The sequence below is a fragment of the Eleutherodactylus coqui genome, chromosome 3 (assembly GCF_035609145.1).
Source record: "Eleutherodactylus coqui strain aEleCoq1 chromosome 3, aEleCoq1.hap1, whole genome shotgun sequence".
Lineage (NCBI taxonomy): Eukaryota > Metazoa > Chordata > Amphibia > Anura > Eleutherodactylidae > Eleutherodactylus > Eleutherodactylus coqui.
Genome location: NC_089839.1, coordinates 90,239,106 through 90,264,684, shown reverse-complemented (window position 1 = coordinate 90,264,684; position 25,579 = coordinate 90,239,106). Strand labels below are relative to the sequence as shown.

General features: G+C 49.1%; 1 pseudogene; it reads left to right on the top strand.

The window, feature by feature from the left end:
- The window catches only part of LOC136620151 (regulator of microtubule dynamics protein 2-like), an 83,804-nt pseudogene that overhangs the window by 12,699 nt on the left and 45,526 nt on the right, over positions 1–25,579 (top strand).

Genomic DNA, 25,579 nt, shown 5'->3' with positions numbered 1-25,579 from the left:
TTTGGTGCTGATCCAAACTAAAATACGCTGTGTGTGAATGCCCCCTCATCCCAAATCACATGTTACATGACAGTACTAAGTCACATTCTAGAAAAGTATTTCCCCACCTTCCACGTATCCTATGCTGCCCACAAAGTTTTAAAACTTTGCAATCCTCATTTTATTGTAGTCCATCCATAAAGCAACTCGCTGGAACAGTTCTTTTCACACCGATAAGGCACATCCTGTGGACTCACATTGTATATTTAAGACTTAGCTAAATCTCTTTATGTCTCTTGGTTCTGTCTGAATCCTCAAATGGGTTTCATTGGCGACCTTGAACAAAACCATAGGCTGCCATTACTAAAGCTGAGACCAAAGCTGCACGTTTTCATTTCAGCAGGTTTCTGTTGGTTTCCCACATTTGTGCCGGACAGAATAACTTAGTCGACTACACGGCTCTATCTGGCCAGAAACTAACGGAAACCTAGTTAAATGGAGACCTTTTGTCTCCATTTGACTAATGAAAGCCTATTGTTGTGTCCGGGAGCTCCGTCTGAATGACCTGGACATACAAGATCCGTGACTGAAGGCTTAGAAGGGTATTTCAATCTCAGCAAATAAAAGGAATCCCTTGTATAATAAAGAGTTACAATCTTCTGATATAATTTCTATATGAATTCCTCTGTTTACAAGACCTCTGCTTGCAGTCATTTAATAGAAGTTTTCACTGTTTACTCCCAGAGTATAAAATCTCCCGTGGTCCTGTGCAGATCATGCATGTGCTTGACTTGTTGCAAGCACTTAAAGGCCGGGCGCAGAAGAGCGTGTTGTGAAATGCTGTGTGTATACTGCAGAGCTTTACCGCTGTGTAACCCGGTGTACGGCAGCGATTTTTGACTCTGCATGACAGCGTATCTCACACACGCAGTTTCCTTGTTCATTTTTTACTTCCCGCTGTGTCGCTTAGTAACTTTGCGTATAAACGCTACTCATACGCAATGTAATTTGAGCCTGAAGTCCATGGTGGCCACATCTCGAGTTCTCCACAGGAGCGCTGATAACATTGTTTTCAGCTGCAGTCCTGTGACAGAACAAAGAGGCTGTGTTCAGAGAACAGACCACCTGCTGTTATCTGCATACATCAAAGGCATGCTCATGTTAATGCAAATGAATCTAATAATCCACTAATGGCTATTAGTACCCATTAGCAGCTTATCCAAAATGATCGCTCGAACTGTCAATCATCCTATCTTTTGATTGTATTTTTATGGATCCTCTTTGTGGGTAAATGGGGCTTAAGGGTTTCAGATGGCCTTTGTTAACGATCGATCGTTCACGGTTGGCCTGTGAAGGCTGCTGTCTGTGATGATGATGATGATGATGATGATACATGATTTTAAATGGCAATTTGAACAAAGCGACTGAAGGATCTGTTCCATGATCGGAGACCGAGCCCGGGCTTCTGTTAATGAGATGCAAATCTGTCATTAAACAGGAACAACTTCTTAATGACCCGACAACTGCCAGAAATCCAACACCGCAGATTAACTTTTCGACAGGTATCTGCCGTTACCCGGCATCTGTCATCGTCATTAATATTCCAAAAAGGCGCAAATCGTTGGATGAAAATGGTCTTTCAGACCAAGACGGGTTTTTATCCACTGAAGGTAAAGAAGGAAAATGGCTGTAAGATTTGAGAACCTCGAGGATTTGATACAAGTGTAACAGAATACTTTTCTAAAACCAGAATACCCCTTTAAGTGGACTACAAATACGTAAAGGTTGTAGGGAGATGTAATAGCGGCTGTAGGGCTGTCCATAGACCTCAATGCGAGCAGCCTTGTACTTGTGGCTGTCCGCTCGGCAAGCATGCAGATGCTCTTACAGCTTTCTGCTCCCCGCTGTATTCTGTCGCCTCCCGTGCACAAACACATTATAACACAAGATCAGTTGTGATGATTGGCGCCTACCATAAACAATAATAAAAGCTGTGATGGAACGGCTTTTATGTTTAATATGTTTTTATTGGAATTTTCACATATTAATCACATATAAAACAGAACAACAGATAGAGAGAAATAGATAACATTGGTTTTATGGTGGGTCGCGCGGACCGCAACTTGTGATTGGGGGTTTGATGACAAATGTCACAATAACTGAATAAACTGTATCATCATTTACAAGGTCCTTCTGGTGAAATCTTGCGGGCCGCCTTCTAAAGTAATTAAGGTGTGTCACTAGGCCCTCGTAACCAGCACCTTCTTACACTTGCTGAACCCGTTCAACTCTTAACTAGATGTATTCTCAAACATCAAAATTGCTAACCAACGTTGAAAAGGACCAACAAACACATAAGGTACTTAGGGGAAGATTAGAGATAAGGGAGAAAAAGAGACTCTCAGGAGTAGAGAAAGCAGCACGAAGGCAAAAGGGGGGAGAGCCCCACGTGGGTCTGGCTGTTAAAAGTCGTCTGGTTATATCTGTCGCGGCGCCGGCTCCCTGCACCCCCCGAGACCCATCGCTCACCATCCCACCGCCAGCTGGAACTGCGGTGAGTCACGGTACGTGTTCCACAACTCCCAAGCTTGATTACTTAGCCTGGGTCCCTCCGCTCCTTCGTCGCCTAGCTCTTCCATATACATTAACTGGTTCAGTCCCTGAACGAATTCCAGGATTGAAGGAGCTGAGATTACCGCTCGGGCCGCTGTAAGGAAATGCCGTAGAAGCTCCTTTTTGATGACAGCGAATGGGCCCGGATAATTGACAGCAGTGCCAGCTGCAAGGTGACCTCCGCTGCACAATGCGACGCTCCCTCATACTGAAACGGCTTTTATATGCAACTTAGCGCAGATGCTGATGTGTAAAGGCTGGATCTGCCGGTCTGGCTCTCCTAGCGGGAGACACTCTATGGATTACATAAGCCCCGTGAACAGAAGTCTTCTTCATAAGAACCCCTTTATAGGGATGGAATTGGTAGTGACATTCTGAACATTACTTCAGTATATTTTAATGTTTTTTTCCAGAAAAAAATAGTTTGTTTTCGGGAAAACCTCCAGCATAAATGATGCAACACTTCTTCATGTACAAGATAATATACCTACTGACTGGGTTTCCTGTACGAAGTGTTTTCCGGTATCATGGCCCCACTTAATCATTTCTCTGCTCAGATTTTTTCAGCTTGTGATGAATTAGATCACGTTATGAAAGTTTTTTTTGTCTTTTTTCAGTACGGAAATAAGGTTGACTTCCTCTGGAGGCTGGCGCCGGCGTACAGCGACATGTTTTCTCTCACAAACGATGTAGAAGAGAAGAAGCGCTATGCAGCCGACGGTAAGACGGGATTTATGAAAATCTTCTATGTTTGCTCGTGTAAAGGATTTTTCCCAAGATAGATATTTATAACACATTAGTTATTTTGTAAGCGCAAAATATCTGATTGGTGGGGGTGAGATCACTGAGACCCACGCCCATCTCCTGGATGGGTACTGCTGCCCCGTTCACCATTGCCTCCAGAGTGGTGATGGCATGTACATGCTCCCCATCCAAACTATAAGTGGTACAACGAGGTACCAGAGCGTCCATTCTTGCCTGTATCACATCTCGTATTCAAGCTAGAAGTGGTACAACTGTTTACTAAACCCCCCCATGCCCGCCGGTATCACATTTGCTATCCAAGCTAGAGATGGTACGACAGCGTACTAGAGTCTATATACCCATAGAGTCCATATCTAAGCTAGAAGTGCTACAAAAGAGTACTATAGCCTCCGTGCCCAACCGTATCACATCTGCTATCAAAGCTTAGTGTGCCTTCACATGGGCGTTACGTTTTTGGTCGGTGCCAAAATGCAGTGAAAGGACAAATGTGTATCTGCTTTGTAAAGTGGTCATGCCTTTTTACACCGAAATCGATGAAAAGATGGCTTCATATTATTGATGCAAAAAAAGCCGAAAAATAAAACATGCCAAGATTTTTGGCTATCGCAACTGAGAACACATCACAGTTGTAAATGAAACCATCGAAAGGCATTGCTTTCATAAATCAGCTTTTTTACTCACTCTCGCATAGAGCAAAAAACATGCAATTTTAGTGTCCGTGTGGAGGTACCATAAAGGTAGTACAACAGGGAACTACAGCCTCCATGTCCGCCTGTATCACATCTAGTATCTAAGCTAGAGGCAGTACAACAGGGTACTAAAGCCTCCATGCCCGCCTGTATCACATCTAGTATCTAAGCTAGAGGCAGTACAACAGGGTACTAAAGCCTCCATGTCCGCCTGTATCACATCTAGTATCTAAGCTAGAGGCAGTACAACAGGGTACTAAAGCCTCCATGCCCGTCCGTGTCACATCTGCTATCCAGCTAGAGGTGATACAACAACGTAGTATAGCTTCCATACCCCCTGCATGACATCTTGTATCCAAGGTAGAATGGCACAACAGGGTACTAGAGCCTCCATGCCTACCTGTATCAAATCGTTTATCCAAGCTAGAATTGTTACAACAGGATACTAGAGTCACCGTGCCCACCTGTATCAAATCGTTTATCCAAGTGGGAGGTGCTAAAACAGGGAACTAGATTCTAAATGCCCGCCTCTTTCACATATTGTAAACCAGAAGCTGGACAACGGGATACTAGAGCCTCCATAGCCAACTGTCTAACATCTTGTATTCAAGCTAAAAGTGTTAAAACAGGGTACTAGAGGCGCCATGCCTGCCTATATCACATCTTGTATCCAAGCTAGAAGTGGTGCAACAGGATACTAGAGCCTCCAAAGACACCTGTTTCACTTCTTGTTTTTAAGCTCGAAGTGGTATAAAAGGGTACCATGCCCACCCGTATCACATCTAGTATCCAAGGTAGAGGTGGTATAACAGGGTATTAGAGCCTCCATGTCCGCCTGTATCACATCTAGTATCCAAGCTAGAGGTGGTATAACAGGGTACTAGAGCCTCCATGCCTGCCTGTGTCTCATCTTGCATCCTAACTAGAAGCCGTGCAGCAGGGTACTAGAGCCAACATAGTCACCTGTTTCACATCTTGTATCCAAGCTAAAAGTGGTATAACAGGGTACTAAAGCCTTCATGCCCGCCCTATATCGCATCTTGTATCCAAGCTAAAAGCGGTACAACAGGGTGGGTATTAGGGCCTCCATGCCCACCTGTATCACATCTACTATCCAAGCTACAGATGGCACAACAGTGTATTAGGGCTTCCATGCCCCCTGTAAACCATCTTGTATCCAAGCGAGAGATGGTACAACAGAGTACTAGAGTCTACATGTCTGCCCCTGTCACATCTTATATTCAAGCTAGAAGTGGTACAACAAGGTACAAAAGCTTCCATGCCCGATCTGTATCACATCTTGTTTCCAAGCTAGAAGTGGTACAACAGGGTAATATCATAGCGTTCTAGAAAGACATCTAGTCCCCTCTTAAACTGCTCTTTGGATTTTGCCATCACCATGTCCTCAGGCAGTGAGTTCCACACTCTCAGGGCTCCCATCCACTGGCGTTTTTTTTCTCCACTGCGATGCGATTCTAAAGTTAAAGTCTCGCATTGCAGTGCGAGAAAAACGCAGGCAGATATCCCAAAATCGCTGGGATATCGCTGCGACATCGCCAGTCTCTTCAATGGGGCCAGCGGCAGCAGCGCTAGCCCCATTGAAAAGATATGGAGAATGCCGCTGACTTCTGCCGGAGGACGCAGCTGACAGCAGGAGAGGTGAGTAACTTTTTTAATTATTTTTTTTTAACCACTTTTTTATGATTATTGAGGAAGGGCTTATATTTCAAGCCCTTCTCCGATAATCATTCTGCAGGGCTTATCAGAAACCACTGCTTTCAATGGGATCGGCAGCAGTGTGCCGCTGTCTTCTGCCACAGCTGTGACAGAGAGCTCCTTTATCCCCGCGGTCCCCGCGGGGAAGAAGGAAACTCCTGCCACAGCTGTCACAGCTGTGGCAGAAGTCCGCGTCATTCTCCATATCTTTTCAATGGGGCTAGCGCTGCTGCCGCTGGCCCCATTGATAAGACTGTCGCAGCGATATCCCAGCGGTTTTTCGGACTGCTCTCGCAGCGCAGTGGAGAAAAAAACGCTAGTGGGTGGGAGCCCTCACTGCTCTTATAGTGCTGGTATCGGCTGCTGAGCTGCTCCGCTGTCCCCTTTAGCCCCCTGCTCATGCCTCCATCTCGTGCAGCTGCTCCTGGCGTCAGCCCCAGTAGTACGTGTTCCCCACAGTGGCCCCAGTAGTAAGTGTTCTCCACAGTGGCCCCAGTAGTAAGTGTTCTCCACAGTGGCCCCAGTAGTAAGTGTTCCCCACAGTAGCCCCAGTAGTACGTCTTCCCCACAGTGGCCCCAGTAGTAAGTGTTCCCCACAGTGGCCCCAGTAGTAAGTGTTCCCCACAGTGGCCCCAGTAGTAAGTGTTCCCCACAGTGGCCCCAGTAGTAAGTGTTCCCCACAGTGGCCCCAGTAGTAAGTGTTCCCCACAGTGGCCCCAGTAGTAAGTGTCCCCCACAGTGGCCCCAGTAGTAAGTGTCCCCCACAGTGGCCCCAGTAGTAAGTGTCCCCCACAGTGGCCCCAGTAGTAAGTGTCCCCCACAGTGGCCCCAGTAGTAAGTGTCCCCCACAGTGGCCCAGTAGTAAGTGTCCCCCACAGTGGCCCCAGTAGTAAGTGTCCCCCACAGTGGCCCCAGTAGTAAGTGTCCCCCACAGTGGCCCCAGTAGTAATAGTGTTCCCCACAGTGGCCCCAGTAGTAATAGTGTTCCCCACAGTGGCCCCAGTAGTAATAGTGTTCCCCACAGTGGCCCCAGTAGTAATAGTGTTCCCCACAGTGGCCCCAGTAGTAATAGTGTTCCCCACAGTGGCCCCAGTAGTAATAGTGTTCCCCACAGTGGCCCCAGTAGTAATAGTGTTCCCCACAGTGGCCCCTGCAGTAATAGTGTTCCCCACAGTGGCCTCTGCAGTAAGTGTTCCCCCACAGTGGTCTCTGCAGTTTAGTGACCCCCCACAGTGGCCTCTGCAGTAATAGTGCCCCCCCCACAGTGGCCTCTGCAGTAATAGTGACCACCCCACAGTGGCCTCTGCAGTATTAGTGACCCCCCACAGTGGCCTCTGCAATAATAGTGGACCCCCCCCCCCACAGTGGCCTCTGCAATAATAGTGCCCCCCCCCCACAGTGGCCTCTGCAGTAATAGTGACCCCCCCACACACACACAGTGGCCTGTGCAGTAATAGTGACACCCCCCCCCCCCTCAGTGGTCTCTGAGGTAATAGTGACCCCCCACATGTGGCCTCTGCAGTAATAGTGACCCCTCCCCCACAGTGGCCTCTGCATTAATAGTGACCCCCCCCCCCCCACAGTGGCCTCTGGAGTAATAGTGACCCCTCCCCCACAAGGGCCTCTGCAGTAATAGTGACCCCCCCCCACAGTGGCCTCTGCAGTAATAGTGACCCCCCCCACAGTGGCCTCTGCAGTAATAGTGACCCCCCCCCCACAGTGGCCTCTGCAGTAATAGTGACCCCCCCTTCCCCCCCACAGTGGCCTCTGCAGTAATAGTGACCCCCCCCCCCACACACACAGTGGCCTCTGCAGTAATAGTGACTCCCCACAGTGGCCTCTGTAGTAATAGTGACCCCCCACAGTGGCCTCTGCAGTAACAACGACCCCCACAATTGCCTAAGCAGTAATAGTGCCCCCCATAGCGGCCCCAGTGGTAATAGTGAATTAAGATGAGTCAGCACGATGAACAATAAAATGTCTATGTGCACACGAGCGTGTAGACCATTTTTGTAAATAGTATATAAGACGGGCTGAGAGTATATGGGCAGGAGGCTCGCCTATGGATCTGATGAGATGCCTGGGACCTTTACCCTGATTTGACGTGACTCCTGCCTCGATAGAAATCCAGGGCTTCATTTACAATGGGCTCTGGGTCTCTAGAGCGATGGCAGTTTTTGGAGACCGCTATAGACCAGAAATGGAAGGGACCTTTTTATTTGTTTTTAATACTTCTGTCTGCTTTATTGTCCTTTCTCTTGTGTCAATGGGTCCCAAAATCAATCCTTCCACTATAAGGGGGTATTGCAGGCTAATGCTGAGGATGTGATGTCCTCGGGATGAGTTGTCAGTGGTTGACCAGCTGGGGTCCGCCACTTCGATTCGCCGCCGATCAGCTGATTGTCCGGCTTGTCAGTGCAGAAAGCTGGACATTGTCATTGGTGGTCTGGGTCAGGAGTGTGGTACGTGGCTTCATTCCCATTGAGATCAGTGGGAGTGATGCTTTCAATTACACTTCCGGATTCTCATTGCAGTCAGAGCCAAAGGTGAAATGGGAGGCATCGCTCCTGTTGGTTTTGGTGAGGGGGGAAGCTATCTATTGCATTTCTAGCCTTGACTACCAATGACTATATCCAGCCCCGCTGTACTGACAGTGAGCCAGAGGATAAACTAATGTAGCTGGGATTCTGAGCGGCGGATCCCCGCTGGTTGACTGTTGGTGCTCTATCCTGCGGATAGGTCATCAATGGTAAAAGCACGGAATAACCCTTTAATTGCCAACATATTCCTTACATATACTTTTGATGTATATATTCTATATATATTGATATTTTATCAATTGCAGCTTGAACAAGGTAGTAAATGGTTGGCTATCTATCAGTTCCATGGAAATAGAGCCGTGCTCACACATTAGCAGTATAACTCTATTCACAAGGGGGCTAGGGGACTGCCATTCTCGTGATCACTGGAGGTCCCGGTGGTCGGTCTCCCAGTCTCGTACATTTATCTCCTAGTTTTCCTGGTGGTTTAGGGTAGAAGAACGGGTTCAAATGTATTTCACTTCACACTGTGAGGTGCCCCTAAGTGGTTTAGGGAGTTTTGACCAAAGTGATTATATGTTGCACAGGGCTTCTGTGGGTTCAGCTATTTCCAGTTCAGCAACAGAACTACCCTGCACTTCTTTTAATGTTTTTATGGGTTCAGGTGAGAAATGTTAAGATAAAGTAACTTTTAAAAAGGTTGAAATGCTTTAGTATGGAAAACTAATTTGAACTAAACGTCTTATATATAATGTTTATGGCCATCTCTACCACCCCAGCTGAGGCCATGCGGACACACAACTGGGTACATAGAAGTGTCGGACAAAGCCTAAGGCCTCATGTTCACTTGAAAAATACAATCCGCGCAGAATCTGCCGCGTATTTGCTTTAAGTGGTATTTTTTTTGCATGCAGATATCCGCACACATTGCTATCAATGTGATAGCAATGTTGCTGATTCGCGCGGAATGCGCGGCAGAATCGAGCATGCCGCTTTTTTTCTCCCGCGCATGAAAAATGCAATTCTTTTAAAATGCCATCCGCGGGTGCAAAATTCAATTTAATGGACCGTGGATGGCCAATGATTCCCTATGGGCAAAATCCGCTGCGGATTCCGCAATTCCATTTAGCTAGTGGACATGAGGCCTTAGAGATCTCCTTACTGCTACACATGAAGTTCAGTTCTGGTCCCAGGGCCTTAAAGGGGTTCTACCAAGATTATAACTTATCCCCTATACACAGGATGAGGGAATAAGTGTTTAATCAGTGAAGGTCCAGTTGCTAGTACACCTACCAATGAGAAGAATTGGGGTCCTTTGTTTTTCATGGATGAATGGAGTGGCGGTCAAGCATACACATTGCTTCTTCTACATCCCTATGGAACTGCCAGAGATAGCGAGCATGCGTGCTGGGGGAGAGCTGTATCATGGGATTGATTGGCTAGTGGGAGTGGCCTAATTTAGGGATGTTGACACTATAGGGGATTATAGGACAATCAGGCATCTATAAAGCAACATGCTCTACAGGGGCTCCTGTGAAGTAAGCAGGAACAGAGTAGAGGAGAACAAACAGTCTTTCTCGTATTATAAGCTTGCAACGTTTAAGCTTTTCTTTAGATTTCTGTACGACTTGTTGGCGGTTGCATTTAGTAAAGTTGCGTTGTTTACACTAAATGTGGTTGCAGTTGTTTTCTTAATGGGGAACCACTTGGGATTCACCACCCTGCGTGTTACTAATCAGTGTATCGCTTCACATCAGGAAGGAGGACATGATGGGTTGGTTGTCTGGTTATGCCCAGGATCTGTGATCATCTCAAGTGTCTCTGATCCTGGGTTTACACATACAATATCTTCCCTTGGGCTTGCCATACAGGCTGCACTGCAGTTTGTGGTTTACGTGTTAATATTCATATCTTTGTGGAAACCAGAGCTGTAATTGCCTTCACATGGGGCAAATATTCAGTTTGTTGCACTTGCCCTGCATTTACATACCTTACCAAGGCCTCCCCCTGGCACCTGGGGCACGTGCTCCCTTTCATCCCTCATTTACATACCTCACCAAAGCTTCCCCCGACACCTGGGGCACGTGCTCCCTCTCATCCCTCATTTACATACCTCATCAAGGCCCCCCTGGCACCTGGGGCACATGCCCTTTCTCATCCCTCATTTACATACCTCGCCAAGGCCCCCCACCGCTCCCGACACCTGGGGTACATGCCCTTTCTCATCCCTCATTTACATACTTCACCAAGGCCCCCCCCCCCCTGGCACCTGGGGCACATGCCCCCTCTGATCCCTCCCTGACCTCCGTCTAGCTACAACTTTGCTGCAAACAACCATTTTCTCACCCATATGTATTTGGATTCAATTCCATAAATTTAAGAAATGGTTTATTTAGAAAGTATTGTCTGAAATCAACCTTCACCAGAAAATAAATTCTCGCATGCTCCAAAATAAAAACTTAAGAGAAGTGTCAATTATAAAAGACTTTATTTATTTAAGGTTTTCAACATTTTAGTTTTATGGCTTCCCTAAGGCTGCAGATCCAAAAGAAGGTGAAAAATCCCTCGACACTTTTAGCCAATTTGTGTCACAGGGGAAAAATTCCTTCTTGACCCCGGGAAAAGGCGATCAGTCCTAGAACCCTGGATCAGAGCCGCTGATGATAGTGTGATGGTGGTGGGCATTGTACATGTAGAGCTGTGTGGGTGTCCAAATGAAATTGCTGGCTGGGTGTACAGCTAGTAGACGCTGTGTGGTGGGGTGCATGGTGACGGCGCTGTATGGCGGGGTGCAGGGTGAGAGTGTTGTGTGGCGGGGTGCAGGGTGAGGGTGCTGTATGGCAGGGTACAGGGTGGGACGGTGTGTGACTGCACCCCCCTTATAGTCCGAGGGAAGAATCATTTGCTGTTTCAGTGGATGAATGAGCGATCCTGGTTGTCAGGTCATGGTCACATGATCAGTACTTCCAGAATTACAGCCTTCATTCATTCAGAATTGTTGTCACAGCAAATGGAGGATAATGCTTGCTTCATTGCAGCATCTCTCTGTAGAGCTCGGGGGCGCTGTGTGGCTGCGTGCAGGGTGAATGCGCTGTGCGGCTGCCTGTTGGGTGAGGGCGCTGTGTGGCGGGGCGCAGGGTGGGACGCTGTGTGACTGCACCCGTCCAAGGGAAGAATCATTTGCTGTTCCAGTGGATGAATGAGCGATCCTGGTTGTCAGGTCATGGTCACATGATCAGTACTTCCAGAATTACAGCCTTCATTCATTCAGAATTGTTGTCACAGCAAATGGAGGATAATGCTTGCTTCATTGCAGCATCTCTCTGTAGAGCCTTGACGGCGCTGTGTGGCTGCGTGCAGGGTGAATGCGCTGTGCGGCTGCCTGTTGGGTGAGGGCGCTGTGTGGCCGGGCGCAGGGTGGGACGCTGTGTGACTGCACCCGTCCAAGGGAAGAATCATGTGCTGTTCCAGTGGATGAATGAGCGATCCTGGTTGTCAGGTCATGGTCACATGATCAGTACTTCCAGAATTACAGCCTTCATTCATTCAGAATTGTTGTCACAGCAAATGGAGGATAATGCTTGCTTCATTGCAGCATCTCTCTGTAGAGCTGGGGGGGGCGCTGTGTGGCTGCGTGCAGGGTGAATGCGCTGTGCGGCTGTGTGGCGGGGCGCAGGGTGGGACGCTGTGTGACTGCACCCGTTAAAGGGAAGAATCATTTGCTGCTCCAGTGGATGAATGAGCGATCCTGGTTGTCAGGTCATGGTCACATGATCAGTACTTCCAGAATTACAGCCTTCATTCATTCAGAATTGTTGTCACAGCAAATGGAGGATAATGCTTGCTTCATTGCAGCATCTCTCTGTAGAGCTCGGGGGCGCTGTGTGGCTGCGTGCAGGGTGAATGCGCTGTGCGGCTGCCTGCAGGGTGAGGGCGCTGTGTGGCGGGGCGCAGGGTGGGACGCTGTGTGACTGCACCCGTCCAAGGGAAGAATCATTTGCTGTTCCAGTGGATGAATGAGCGATCCTGGTTGTCAGGTCATGGTCACATGATCAGTACTTCCAGAATTACAGCCTTCATTCATTCAGAATTGTTGTCACAGCAAATGGAGGATAATGCTTGCTTCATTGCAGCATCTCTCTGTAGAGCTCGGGGGCGCTGTGTGGCTGCGTGCAGGGTGAATGCGCTGTGCGGCTGCCTGTTGGGTGAGAGCGCTGTGTGGCGGGGCGCAGGGTGGGACGCTGTGTGACTGCACCCGTCCAAGGGAAGAATCATTTGCTGTTCCAGTGGATGAATGAGCGCTCCTGGTTGTCAGGTCATGGTCACATGATCAGTACTTCCAGAATTACAGCCTTCATTCATTCAGAATTGTTGTCACAGCAAATGGAGGATAATGCTTGCTTCATTGCAGCATCTCTCTGTAGAGCTGGGGGGCGCTGTGTGGCTGCGTGCAGGGTGAATGCGCTGTGCGGCTGCCTGCTGGGTGAGGGCGCTGTGTGGCGGGGCGTAGGGTGGGACGCTGTGTGACTGCACCCGTCCAAGGGAAAAATCATTTGCTGTTCCAGTGGATGAATGAGCGATTCTGGTTGTCAGGTCATGGTCACATGATCAGTACTTCCAGAATTACAGCCTTCATTCATTCAGAATTGTTGTCACAGCAAATGGAGGATAATGCTTGCTTCATTGCAGCATCTCTCTGTAGAGCTGGGGGGCGCTGTGTGGCTGCGTGCAGGGTGAATGCGCTGTGCGGCTGCCTGTTGGGTGAGGGCGCTGTGTGGCGGGGCGCATGGTGAGACGCTGTGTGACTGCACCCATCCAAGGGATGAATCATTTGCTGTTCCAGTGGATGAATGAGCGATCCTGGTTGTCAGGTCATGGTCACATGATCAGTACTTCCAGAATTACAGCCTTCATTCATCCAGAATTGTTGTCACAGCAAAAGGAGGATAATGCTTGCTTCATTGCAGCATCTCTCTGTAGAGCTGGGGGGCGCTGTGTGGCTGCGTGCAGGGTGAATGCGCTGTGCGGCTGCCTGCAGGGTGAGGGCGCTGTGTGGCGGGGCGCAGGGTGGGACGCTGTGTGACTACACCCGTCCAAGGGAAGAATCATTTGCTGTTCCAGTGGATGAATGAGCGATCCTGGTTGTCAGGTCATGGTCACATGATCAGTACTTCCAGAATTACAGCCTTCATTCATTCAGAATTGTTGTCACAGCAAATGGAGGATAATGCTTGCTTCATTGCAGCATCTCTCTGTAGAGCTGGGGGGCGCTGTGTGGCTGCGTGCAGGGTGAATGCGCTGTGCGGCTGCCTGTTGGGTGAGGGCGCTGTGTGGCGGGGCGCAGGGTGGGACGCTGTGTGACTGCACCCGTCCAAGGGAAGAATCATTTGCTGTTCCAGTGGATGAATGAGCGATCCTGGTTGTCAGGTCATGGTCACATGATCAGTACTTCCAGAATTACAGCCTTCATTCATTCAGAATTGTTGTCACAGCAAATGGAGGATAATGCTTGCTTGATTGCAGCATCTCTCTGTAGAGCTGGGGGGCGCTGTGTGGCTGCGTGCAGGGTGAATGCGCTGTGCGGCTGCCTGTTGGGTGAGGGCGCTGTGTGGCAGGGCGCAGGGTGGGACGCTGTGTGACTGCACCCATCCAGGGGAAGAATCATTTGCTGTTCCAGTGGATGAATGAGCGATCCTGGTTGTCAGGTCATGGTCACATGATCAGTACTTCCAGAATTACAGCCTTCATTCATTCAGAATTGTTGTCACAGCAAATGGAGGATAATGCTTGCTTCATTGCAGCATCTCACCGTAGAGCTGGGGGGCGCTGTGTGGCTGCGTGCAGGGTGAATGCGCTGTGCGGCTGCCTGTTGGGTGAGGGCGCTGTGTGGCGGGGCGTAGGGTGGGACGCTGTGTGACTGCACCTGTCCAAGGCAAGAATCATTTGCTGTTCCAGTGGATGAATGAGCGATCCTGGTTGTCAGGTCATGGTCACATGATCAGTACTTCCAGAATTACAGCCTTCATTCATCCAGAATTGTTGTCACAGCAATGGAGGATAATGCTTGCTTCATTGCAGCATCTCTCTGTAGAGCTGGGGGGCGCTGTGCGGGGTGAGTACGCTGTGCGGCTGCGTGCGGGGTGAGTGCGCTGTGCGGCTGCGTGCGGGGTGAGGGCGCTGTGCGGCTGCGTGCGGGGTGAGGGTGCTGTGCGGCTGCGTGCGGGGTGAGGTCGCTGTGCGGCTGCGTGCGGGGTGAGGGCGCTGTGCGGCTGCGTGCGGGGTGAGGGCGCTGTGCGGCTGCCTGTGGGGTGAGGGCGCTGTGCGGCTGCCTGTGGGGTGAGGGCGCTGTGCGGCTGCCTGTGGGGTGAGGGCGCTGTGCGGTTGCCTGCGGGGTGAGGGCGCTGTGCAGCTGCCTGCGGGGTGAGGGCGCTGTGAGGCTGCCTGCAGGGTGAGGGCGCTGTGTGGTGGGGCGCAGGCTGGGCATGGGCTGGGCTACTCACAGATCGTCCATGCTTGGCGGGTTGGTAGCGTGTGGTGTTGGGTAGTTCCGCAGTATCTTCCTTAATCTTTCACTGGATGCCATGAACTCGGGTCTTGCTTCCTGTCCGTCTAGGTTGGCCCGTTCCTCACGCACATTGCCTGGTAGCCAGCAGCTCTGCGACTTCCGGAAAGTGATGGTGTTACCTGCGCTGCATCCTCTCTCTTCGTCCTCGCTTCGTGATCAGAATGCGGTGATGTCACAATGTTTAGAATTCTCTCATCCTATGATGTCACAATAAGTGCTCCACAGGCTGCCATCTTGTTATATCGCAAATGATGATGAAAGCGGTCGCATCACTACATGCAAAGTGGATGGGACCATAAAGGTCGCATATAAATTATGCACAACATTAACCCCTTAATGCTCCATGATGTACTGTTAAGTCATGGAGGTTCGGGGTTTGTATGGAATGGGTTCTGGGCCGATTCTACTCTATACAATGCTGTCTGGTATAGCTGACACCCGCCTGCAACAAATTAACCCTTTAAATGCTCCGATCGAAGTTTGGAGGTCCCTAACGGTTACAATGGCAGCTGGGGGCCTTCTGCACACTCTCAGGGCTTCCATTGCAGATTGCCTATGAAGCCATGCCTGTGATCTGTTCTCTGCCTGATCTTAAAAGGGGTTGTCCCAAGTTTGCATTCATTATAATGTTGCTTCCATCAAAAAGGCTCTTAGAGAATCATTATATTGTGCATGGAGCTAAGGTGAAATGCAAGTGCCTGTAGCGCCAAATGGTGAGGGATAGAGGAATACAATGCTTTGACATCGCAAGTTACCCAGGTTTTATCTGCCCCCCATTTGTGTCCTGCTAATATTTGAATGACTTTATTGCTATTAGGAATATATCCGGGGATTTGAACTACCACAGCAATTGGGTAGATAGAAAATTACAGCCTGAGTCTCTCACATAGGGATCCTCGTCCCGAAACTATTGGGCGCATGGGAGGTGGAAATACATTTTTGTGAGACTTGGGAATCCCATAAAAATTTGCAAGAATAGGATTTTTGGGAACTAGATAAGCCATTTCTTTGTCGCTTAATACCCCCATTGAGCCCCCTCTGGTAATCAAATCAGACAATGAATGGGTGAATGTTACGGTGGGATCAATCTCTAATTTTCTATAAGTTTTATCATCATTGAGTATTTTTTCAACACCTAAACTGTATAATGCATTATCCATTATGGCAATGGTGCCCCCTTTGTCCGATTGCTGAATTATTAAATCAGTATCGTTAATGAGATTCTGTAAGTCACGTCTCTGGGACACTGAGATGTTAACATTTTTATATTTGGATGCATATTTCTTTTGACTGGATCTATATAGGTCATTAAGATCTCTTTCCATACTGTATCGTATCTGATGGCATTGGAATTGAATCTGGTGCCATATCAGTGTCCATCTGTTCTTTTTCTAGTTGTTCTAAATCCCAGAGAAAGGCAATGTCCCTTGTTGTTAGGTCTCCATGTTTGTCGTCTTGTTTTGCAGACTCCTAAGAAGCTGTTCTGTTTGCCCCATTGATTCTGGTTTGTTCGCAGAAATACTTCTTTACAATGAGGTCCCGAACAAATTTGTTTAGGTCCAGCATAGTATTGAAAGGGTCAAACGTGCAGTCAGGTACAAAATTCCTACCCTTATTGATAATTTTCAATTGCTGGTTAGAGAGAATACGGGGTGTGAAAACAATTATATTGTCCGCTAATTCCGAATGGTTGGTCTGCGGCTGGGGTATCTCCTTCTTGGCATATGGCCCCCTCTCGGTGCCTCGTTTTTTGACAGTCTCCCCATAGTCTGCATTCTTTGTGTTGGTTCTTCAAATACCTGAGGGTCACCACTGGAGACATCTGATGATACATAGGATGTGTCCCCTTCCCACTCTGAGGAGGAGAATGTGACACTATTCAAATTGCCTGTATGACTTCTCATTGATTGTTTCTTGAGAATTGATTTGGGGTTTTGAATCCTTTTGGAACTCCAGTTGTAAACTTTGTCATCTTGGTAATCGCGTCGGTCTCTTTCCAGTTTGGTTTTTTTATGTGAATTATCTTTTCTTCCATTTTATGTAGTTCCATATCCTGTTTTTGTATTAGATTATCCCATTCTGTGGAATTCTAAGTTGCTCTCAATTTATGTTCAATGTCTTGTATGTCTTTCTGCAATTTATTTAATTTTAATTGCTCATTATCAACTATCAATCTCATCAGTTTAGCAGAGCAATCGGAGAGGATATCATTCCAACTGGACAGAAAATCATCATCATAAATTGTTGTTGGTATTTTTTTCAAACGCAATCCTCTTGGGATCATTGTAAGATCCCAATATTTATTCAGGGAGTGTTGGTCCCACCAAGTCTGTAATTCTGATTTCTTATAGTTGGTTAATGATTGGATTAACCCCTTTGTGTCAGGATGCATACTTTGTATATTGTCCTGAAACAGACTGGATAATTTTTGCATCCTGGCCCGGACAACTGTTTCTTGTTCATGCAATCATACTTTGTTGAAAACCCCAATAAAAATTAACATAGGTACATTAGAGTCCCATAAAACGTACTAATAATAGATGGTATACCTTAGTGGCTAAATTTTCATTTACAAATAGTGTGAGGATCGTGAGCAAATGTCCAAAAATAATGGAGATACTGCACTTATAAATATGGGTAGAATTTACCTCAATCCTTGTATACTTGCATTTGGTGCTGTGCATAGTCTCCTCTGAACAAGTTATTCATTGCAACACCGGCCGGGTAATTCCAAAGAAAAAGACACTTGAAAATAGTGTGCTGTGCTGTCAGCTTGCTCACTTCATATGTCTCACGATCCACTGCTTGCTCAAGCGGTTTCACCTGCCCCCGGTCCTGGGCTTAAACAGCAGAAAATCCCATGCAGGAAAAAGTGTCATCCACGCTTGCTTGCAGAATAAAATGTATAATCTTCCTTTATTTAGACATATTTAAAATTTGCCAGGTATACACATCTCTGGACCAGACGCGTATGGGGATGGGATGAGGTGAGAGGACATTATATGGGAGATGTGATGAGGAGCAGCAGACAGTACATGGGGGATGTGATGAGTCTTAAAGAGGATCTGCAGCACCTGAAGTAAGGAATGTCTTCTCATTCACTGCCTGACTGACATGAGGCTCTTCTTAAGGAGAGTATATAGTAGATAGGTTGTTGAATCGTATATATTGTATATCATACATGTGACTATATATATGTGCGATCAAGGAGACGTACTGTCAGATGGGTTCTTCTTCCCCCTTTCGTTTACTTCCTTTCCTTAAAGGGGTTGCCCCGCGCCGAAACGGGGTGTTATTTTTTTTTCAATAGCCCCCCCGTTCGGCGCGAAACAAACCCGATGCAGGGGTTAAAAAAGAAAACCGGAGAGTGATTACCTGAATCCCCGCGCTCCGGTGACTTCTTACTTACCTGGTGAAGATGACCGCCGGGATCTTCACCCTCGGTGGACCGCAGGGCTTCTGTGCGGTCCATTGCCGATTCCAGCCTCCTGATCGGCTGGAATCGGCACGTGACGGGGCGGAGCTACGAGGAGCCGGTCTCCGGCACAAGCGGCCCCATTCCGAAAAGAAGAAAGCCGGACTGCGCAAGCGCGTCTAATCCGGCGATTAGACGCTGAAAATTAGACGGCACCATGGAGACGAGGACGCTAGCAACGGAACAGGTAAGTGAATAACTTCTGATAACTTCTGTATGGCTCATAATTAATGCACAATGTACATTACAAAGTGCATTAATATGGCCATACAGAAGTGTATACCCCCACTTGCTTTCGCGGGACAACCCCTTTAATTAATTCTGAATACTTGTAAATTTCAGCTTTTTCTTCCCCAACGAAGGACACAGCCCAGGTACGATCCTGTCCTATAACAGAGCTAACAGTGCGGTTGCTATACTTTGCATCAGCAGGAACCCCTGAACATTCAATCATCCATGGCTAATATGAGATCAGAGGTGGGCAAGAAATATAATGTCACTCGCAGTCACCAATAAGATGGTGGATCAGTGATTTGCAGCCAACGGCTCTCCAGCTGTTCTGTGACCGCAGTGTGATGGGAGTTACATATCACAGACCACTTTATGTAGTAGTACAAGTATTTTGTTAGTGTTTTATATAATTGAAGCTTAATTTATATAAAACCCTAACAATATACTTGCACTACTACAACTGATCAGCTGTTCAGCGGTCGGTGCACACCTGCACTTATATGACTGCTGCAGGAAGCACACAGCTCTGTTCCCGCTGTGGTGAGGCTTGGTATTACAGGCCATTCACTTCAATGGGAAGTTACCCTGCAATATGAGACCGGACCCTTGCTGTGGGAACAGAGCTGTCTGCTTCTTGTAGAGATTAGCTAGTGTGCAAGTGCAGCGGCCCAGCGAACAGCAGAGTGTTGGGGGTCCTGGAAAGCAGACCCCACTGATCTCCTATTGATCATCTATTCTAAGGACAGGTCATCAATGGTTTATAACTGGACAACCCCTTTGTCTTCTCTTATTTCTCTCCAGATTGAGGACAATAAAGAGCAGATTTCATAAAGAAGAATCTGAATGAAGAGAAGAAAGAAGCTAAAGAAAACAACCCGGAGAAGCTGGTGTAGTATGTAGGATGCCCTAAATGTCATCTTAATAGGACTAGCATTGTGGTATGCACCATGTAAATGAGCGTGCAGCTATTTCTGGGGGACTTTTTCCTTCCAGATCCCCCTGTGTATTAATCCTTCGGATTCCATATATCAGCTATCACTATGGTCGGTTCATATGAGGTGTAATGACGATGTGATGTTGGCAGGAAAATTCATCAAAACTGGTGCAGGTGAAAAATGGTCAGTGGAAATCTATTTGCTTTGGGTAACTGCGCCAGTTTTCCTTGCACAAAGTTCATTGAAATTCTCCCTTTGCGAGTAGACTACTGTAGGTGAAGTGATATTCTGAGATGTTCCCCATAACTTCTGACAGCACCTAATAATATAACAGGGGGGTCTACTGAATGAGCAGCTGTATAGGACGTAATTTACTTAGACAGCCTGTTCGCTCCATATCGCTGCTAAAGACTTAAAGGGATTGTACCAAGATATAACGTTATCCCCTATCCCCCACTGATCACAAGAACGGGGATCCTAATGGTCTCCCCACATGAATGGAGCAGTGATAACGCATGCCTACTGCCACTCAAATCAATTAAATGACAGCACTGGAGATTGCTGGGAGTTTGTACAATTTCTGCATTGTGATTGAATGAATAGAGCGACTGTCACATGCGCATTCTCCTCTCCATTTATCTAGGCACTTTCAGGAACTCTTTTCTCGGAATTGGTGGGAGTCCCAGCGTTTGGATCACCACTGATCATAAGGTTATTCCCTATCTGGTGGATACGGGATAATTTTAGTTCTTGGTACAATTCCTTTAAACAAAGGTTTTAAACTCCTCCTTTCTGCTGGAATCAACTCTTGGGTTTGGCTCAAAGAACTGCAGTAGAGTTATTCCAAAAAGCGCTGTGTGGGAAACCACCTTTAGCGTAAGGCCAGACGTAGAATACGCATCTACCGCCGCAGAATTGTGTGCGGTAAATCAGCGATGTGTCACACTACAAGCAATGCAGATGCGACTTCACGTAACCTTCACACCACTTGGGGCAGATTTTGCCACTGCAAAAAATTAGTGTCAGATCTGTAATGTACGGCTTTACCGTAACAGTCACTTGGGGAACTCTTTCTATGGATGTGGTATATGATGTCTTCCTTTTGTCTTAGACTTGTGGAAAGCAAGAAGAAAGCTGTCATAAGAACAGAAGAACGGCTACTGAACTTGGAGGTGCAGGAGACTGACTGAGAAGACAAGAAACAGATGGCCTTGAGTTCCTTCAAGCTGAACTATCTGGATCCCCGGATTTCGGTGGCTGGTGAGTTCTTTAATTTCTTGTGAAAAGTTTGCATATTCTTCATGTCTGCAAATCAATTATGTGCATTGCATGTCTTTATAACAAAGTCTATTGCTGGTCTCACACATTAGATAGCACTCGGCCAAATGGTTATTTGGGTGACAGCTATTCCTTTTGACACAGTTGGAACATCCCTGTACACATGAAATGGTAGTCTGGTCCTACCAAAATCAGTGTGTTCAGCTGCTGTTGATCTAATGTGTATGGGCACATTTTAAAGGGAACCTGTCACCACCTGAGAGCACCATAAACTAAGCTCTACTGCTCATAGGGCAGGTTCTGAGGGGTTCAGGAATGTTATTATGATTACCTGACTCTCTGTTCCCGCACGGTCACCCACGGAGGTCAGCAGCAGAGGACTCCTCTCTACAGCTGTGTGTCCGCTTCCATAGAGCGCAATATGTATTTCTCGTCCGTATCATTGGGGGCCACAGCCTAGACCATGGGATATAGCCACTGCCCTAGGAGGCGACACTAAGCAAAAAAGTGTTAGCTCCTCCCCACCTGGCTATATCCCCCCTGCAGGCACTCAGCTAATTAAATAGTCTTTAGCTTAGTGTCTGCTAGGAGGCAGACGTGGAAAGAGCTATTCGCGGGAATCCGGGGAGTCGGGGCTTTTCCCTGGCTCTACTGGCCTCCCCGGGGAGACGCAGGCAGGGGGTGTCTCCACCACTACTGCGGCGTCTCACCCAGAGAAGAAAAAGGGGCCCGACCATGCAATGCGCATCTGAGTCGGTTACCCGCCAGCCATAGGGCTCCCCCTCCCTGGAGTAGCGCACTGTCTGATGGTGACGCGTAGGGGGCAGCACTGCTGGAGTGGTCGACGCAAGGGCAGGCTGTGGCTCCCAGGACAAAGACACCCCCGATTGGGACTATGGACAGCGCGGCAAGCATTCCGGCGCCACACGGACAGTGCATACCTTAAGGAGCATCAGGACGACGGCGGTGGCGACGGCGGGGGCAGCGGCAGTGGCGATGGCAGCGGCGAAGGCGGCGGCAGCTCTCCCGGCCAGGGATAGAAGCTTGCGTGTTGCAGGACGCCGGGCCGTCGTCACGGCCGGAAAGCGTCACTTCCGGGTCGCGGGGACGCTTCCAGGGTAGGCCACGCTCCCTCCGACCGGGGGGAATGTAAAAAGACCGCCGGACAGAGGAATGGCCGCGCTCTGGGACACTTCATTGGTCTACACCTCTGAGCCCAGCACCTGCAGCTCTCTGAAGCACACAGCAGCCTTCCAGCCGTTCAGCCCTGCAGTCCTGCAGTTTCCCTCTGCAGTTTTCCTTCTGCAACGGAGAAAGCGCCCGGACAGCAGCAGCACCTCCTGTCTCGGGCACCAGCAGCAGTAACAACTCCGCAGCAGTCCCTGCCACAGCACCTGCCGGGTCACCAACGCCGCGAGATCGTGTGGTACACCAGCGTCGACTTCCGACAGCATCCAAGCGTCAGGACCAGAGGCTCCAGCTGGACCGGGGGAACCGCAGAAACAGCTGCCCTAGGCAGCACTTTGCGGTGTTCTCCCCTCGCCCTCCCCGTCCCCCCCTGCAGGCATTCCTGTAACGGTACTTAGCTTACCCGCTACCTGGGAATTGTTTTTCTGTTGCCATGTCTGACCCTAGATCAGAGGGTTCCAGCCCGGCCAAGGGGAGGGTGAAGCATTACGCTTGCACTATCTGCAGCGTTAAGTTCGCTTGCGGTCAAGTCGACCCCCGCTGCACTAGATGTGCCGCGGTGCACGCAGCCCCAGGGACCCCGGTGCCCCCCGCCGCCCCTGTGGAGCCAGGGCCCGAACCCCAACGGGCGAGGTCCCTGGCCGCTGCCGTTTCTGGCTTGGCCACATCATCTGCGGCGATTTTACGCCGGTTAGAGTCCAGCTCAGACGCGTCCTCCTTGGAATATGCACGAGGGAGGGCACACAAGAGGAGGAGGTCCCGTAGCAGCGAGGACACTCCCCATAGATCGCGCCACACCGGGAGGTCGTCTAGACCCTCAAAGTCCAGACAACCCAGGGACTCTCATGGCTCTCATGGTCCAGGGAGTCCGTGCATACTTATCATAGATCAAGGCATTCTTCACGGTCCCGGTATTCTGCGAGACCAGCCCGGGCTCGCCATGAGTCCCCTCGAGCATCTTGCTCATGGGCGCCCCAGGACACGGCCCAAACGGCAGGCAAGGGCAGTGGGTCTGAAGACTACGACCACTCTGCAGGCTCGTCAGTTTTGGAACTAGACGAGGAACAGGTGTCGCGCCTAGCCAGCCTAATGTATGGCCTGGTAATATCCATAAGAGAAACCCTCCAAGTAATGGAGGAAACAGTTGAGACGCCTCCTTCCGCGGTGTCATTTAGACGGCAGAAGAGATCACGACAGGTCTTCCCAGACCATCCGGATTTTTCGGAGGTCCTTAACAAGGAATGGCAGAACCCGGATAAGAAATTTAGGCAACCCGGGAAGACTTGGGAAAGTACATATCCATTCCCAGGGGGCCTGAAAAAGGGTTGGACGGTACCTCCGGTAGTTGACCCGCCAGTGTCGCGACTGTCTAGAAGTTCAGCACTGCCAACAGCCGAGGTAGCAATGCTGGCTAATCCTCAAGACAGGAAGCTGGATGCGTTGGCAAAAAACGTGTTTTAAGCCACAGGCACCGCCTTACAGCCGATTTTTTGCGGCCGCATGGGTCAGCAAGGCATCCATAGCCTAGGCCAAGCAGCTACGGAGAGACAGTGTAGCAGGCGCTCCACCAAATGAGTTGCTCGAACTGACAGACAACGTCATACAGGCAAACAAATTTGTATGCGCAGCAGAACTAGACGCAGCCAAGTTCGTTGCCCGGCCATCCGCTGCATCGGTTGCGGCAAGGAGAACTCTCTGGCTGAAAAAGCTGGTCAGCAGATATAGCATCCAAGATGGCCCTAACAAAATTGCCATTCGAAGGAAACAGGCTGTTTGGACCTAAACTGGATGACATGATAAAGGACGCTACAGGCGGCAAGAGCACGTCGTTACCACAAATGCCGGCAAGAAAGGAGAAGGTTCCACTAAAAAGGAAACCGTTTTTTAGATCCTTTCGGCGTTTTTCGTCCCACCCAGGGTCAGGGCAGTGGTCCCAGTCTACAAGAACCCCGACGGACGCAAAGAGGGGCCCCTCTTTCAAAACAAGACAAACATGGCGATCCCGACCCGGAACATCTAAAACAGCGGGATCAAAGAGCGCGGCATGAGATGCTGCCCCCACCCAGTGTCACCAGGGTGGGGGGCAGGCTCTCCCAATTTCGAGAGACATGGGGGAGGCGCGTGAGCAACAAGTGGGTGCAGGAAATTGTGACATCCGGTTACGCAATCGAATTCACGACTCTCCCACGGAATTCATTCTGCAGGTCCAGAGTGCCTACCACCCCGGAAGGAGTAGCCAACCTACAGCAGGCAGTGCGGAACCTTCTGGCACAGGGGGTTGTGAAACCGGTACCGGGGGCCCAAGAGAGGCAAGGGTTCTATTCGAATCTTTTTCTTGTACCCAAAAAGGACGGCAGAGTGAGGCCGATGCTGGATTTAAGGAGGTTGAACCAATTCATCAGAACAAAACATTTCCGGATGGAGTCAATCAAGTCTGTGATAACCTCCATGCAACCGGGCGAATTTCTGTCCTCAATAGATATCAAGGACGCTTATCTCCATATCCCGATTCGGGAAACACATCAAAAATTCCTTCGTTTCGAAACACAGGGAAGGTATTTTCAGTTTACGGCGCTGCCATTCGGCCTGTCTACCTCTCCAAGGGTCTTTACGAAGGTACTAGCAGCAGTGAGGGCCACTCCATGCGGAAGGTATATCAGCCATTCCATACCTGGACGATATACTAATAAAGGCACCGTCGAGGGACGGCAACATCAAAAGCTTACACGTCACGATGAAGATTCTAGAAGAATTCGGCTGGATAGTGAACCGCGAAAAATCATGCCTAATACCGACACAACACTTGGAGTTTTGGGCATGATATTCGATACCAGCCAGCACCGGGTCCGGCTACCTCAAGCAAAGGTAGATAAGCTCCGGCAGGGGGTCCGGTCCCTAATACAGGGGAAACCGTTAACCCTCAGACACTGCATGGCTATCCTGGGCCAGATGGTGGCAGCATTCGAGGCGTTTTCGTTCGCCCAGTTCCAGTCAAGGAAACTACAACACTTGATATTGTCACGCCGGAATGGGTTCCGGATGACCCTGGAGCAGCGAATCCAGATAACCCCTCAAGTCCAAAGGTCACTGAAGTGGTGGCTGAAACCTGGGAGGCTTCAGGCGGGATGCCTTTGGGCCCAAGTCGCTGGACAGTAGTGACGACGGACGCCAGCCTTTCAGGTTGGGGCAGAACACTAGGGGACCAGTCTGTGCAAGGAGTGTGGTCTCAAAAAGAGACAAGGCTACAAATAAACATCCTAGAGTTGCGGGCCATCTACCGGACGCTCCGACACTTCGGGCCCAATCTCAAGAGAAAAAATGTACGCATTCAGACGGACAACACCACAGCGGTGGCCTATGTCAACCGACAAGGAGGAACACGGAGCGTGTCGGTAATGAGCGAGGTAGCAGGCATACTAACGTGGGCAGAGAAGCATCTGAGCTCGCTTTCCGCAGTCTACATTCCCGGAATAGAGAAAACTGGGTGGCGGATTACCTAAGCCGAGAAACAGTGGATCCCGGCGAATGGGGGCTGCACCCAGAAGTATTTCGGACGATATGCCGGAAGTGGGGCACGCCAGACGTGGACCTCATGGCGTCCCGAC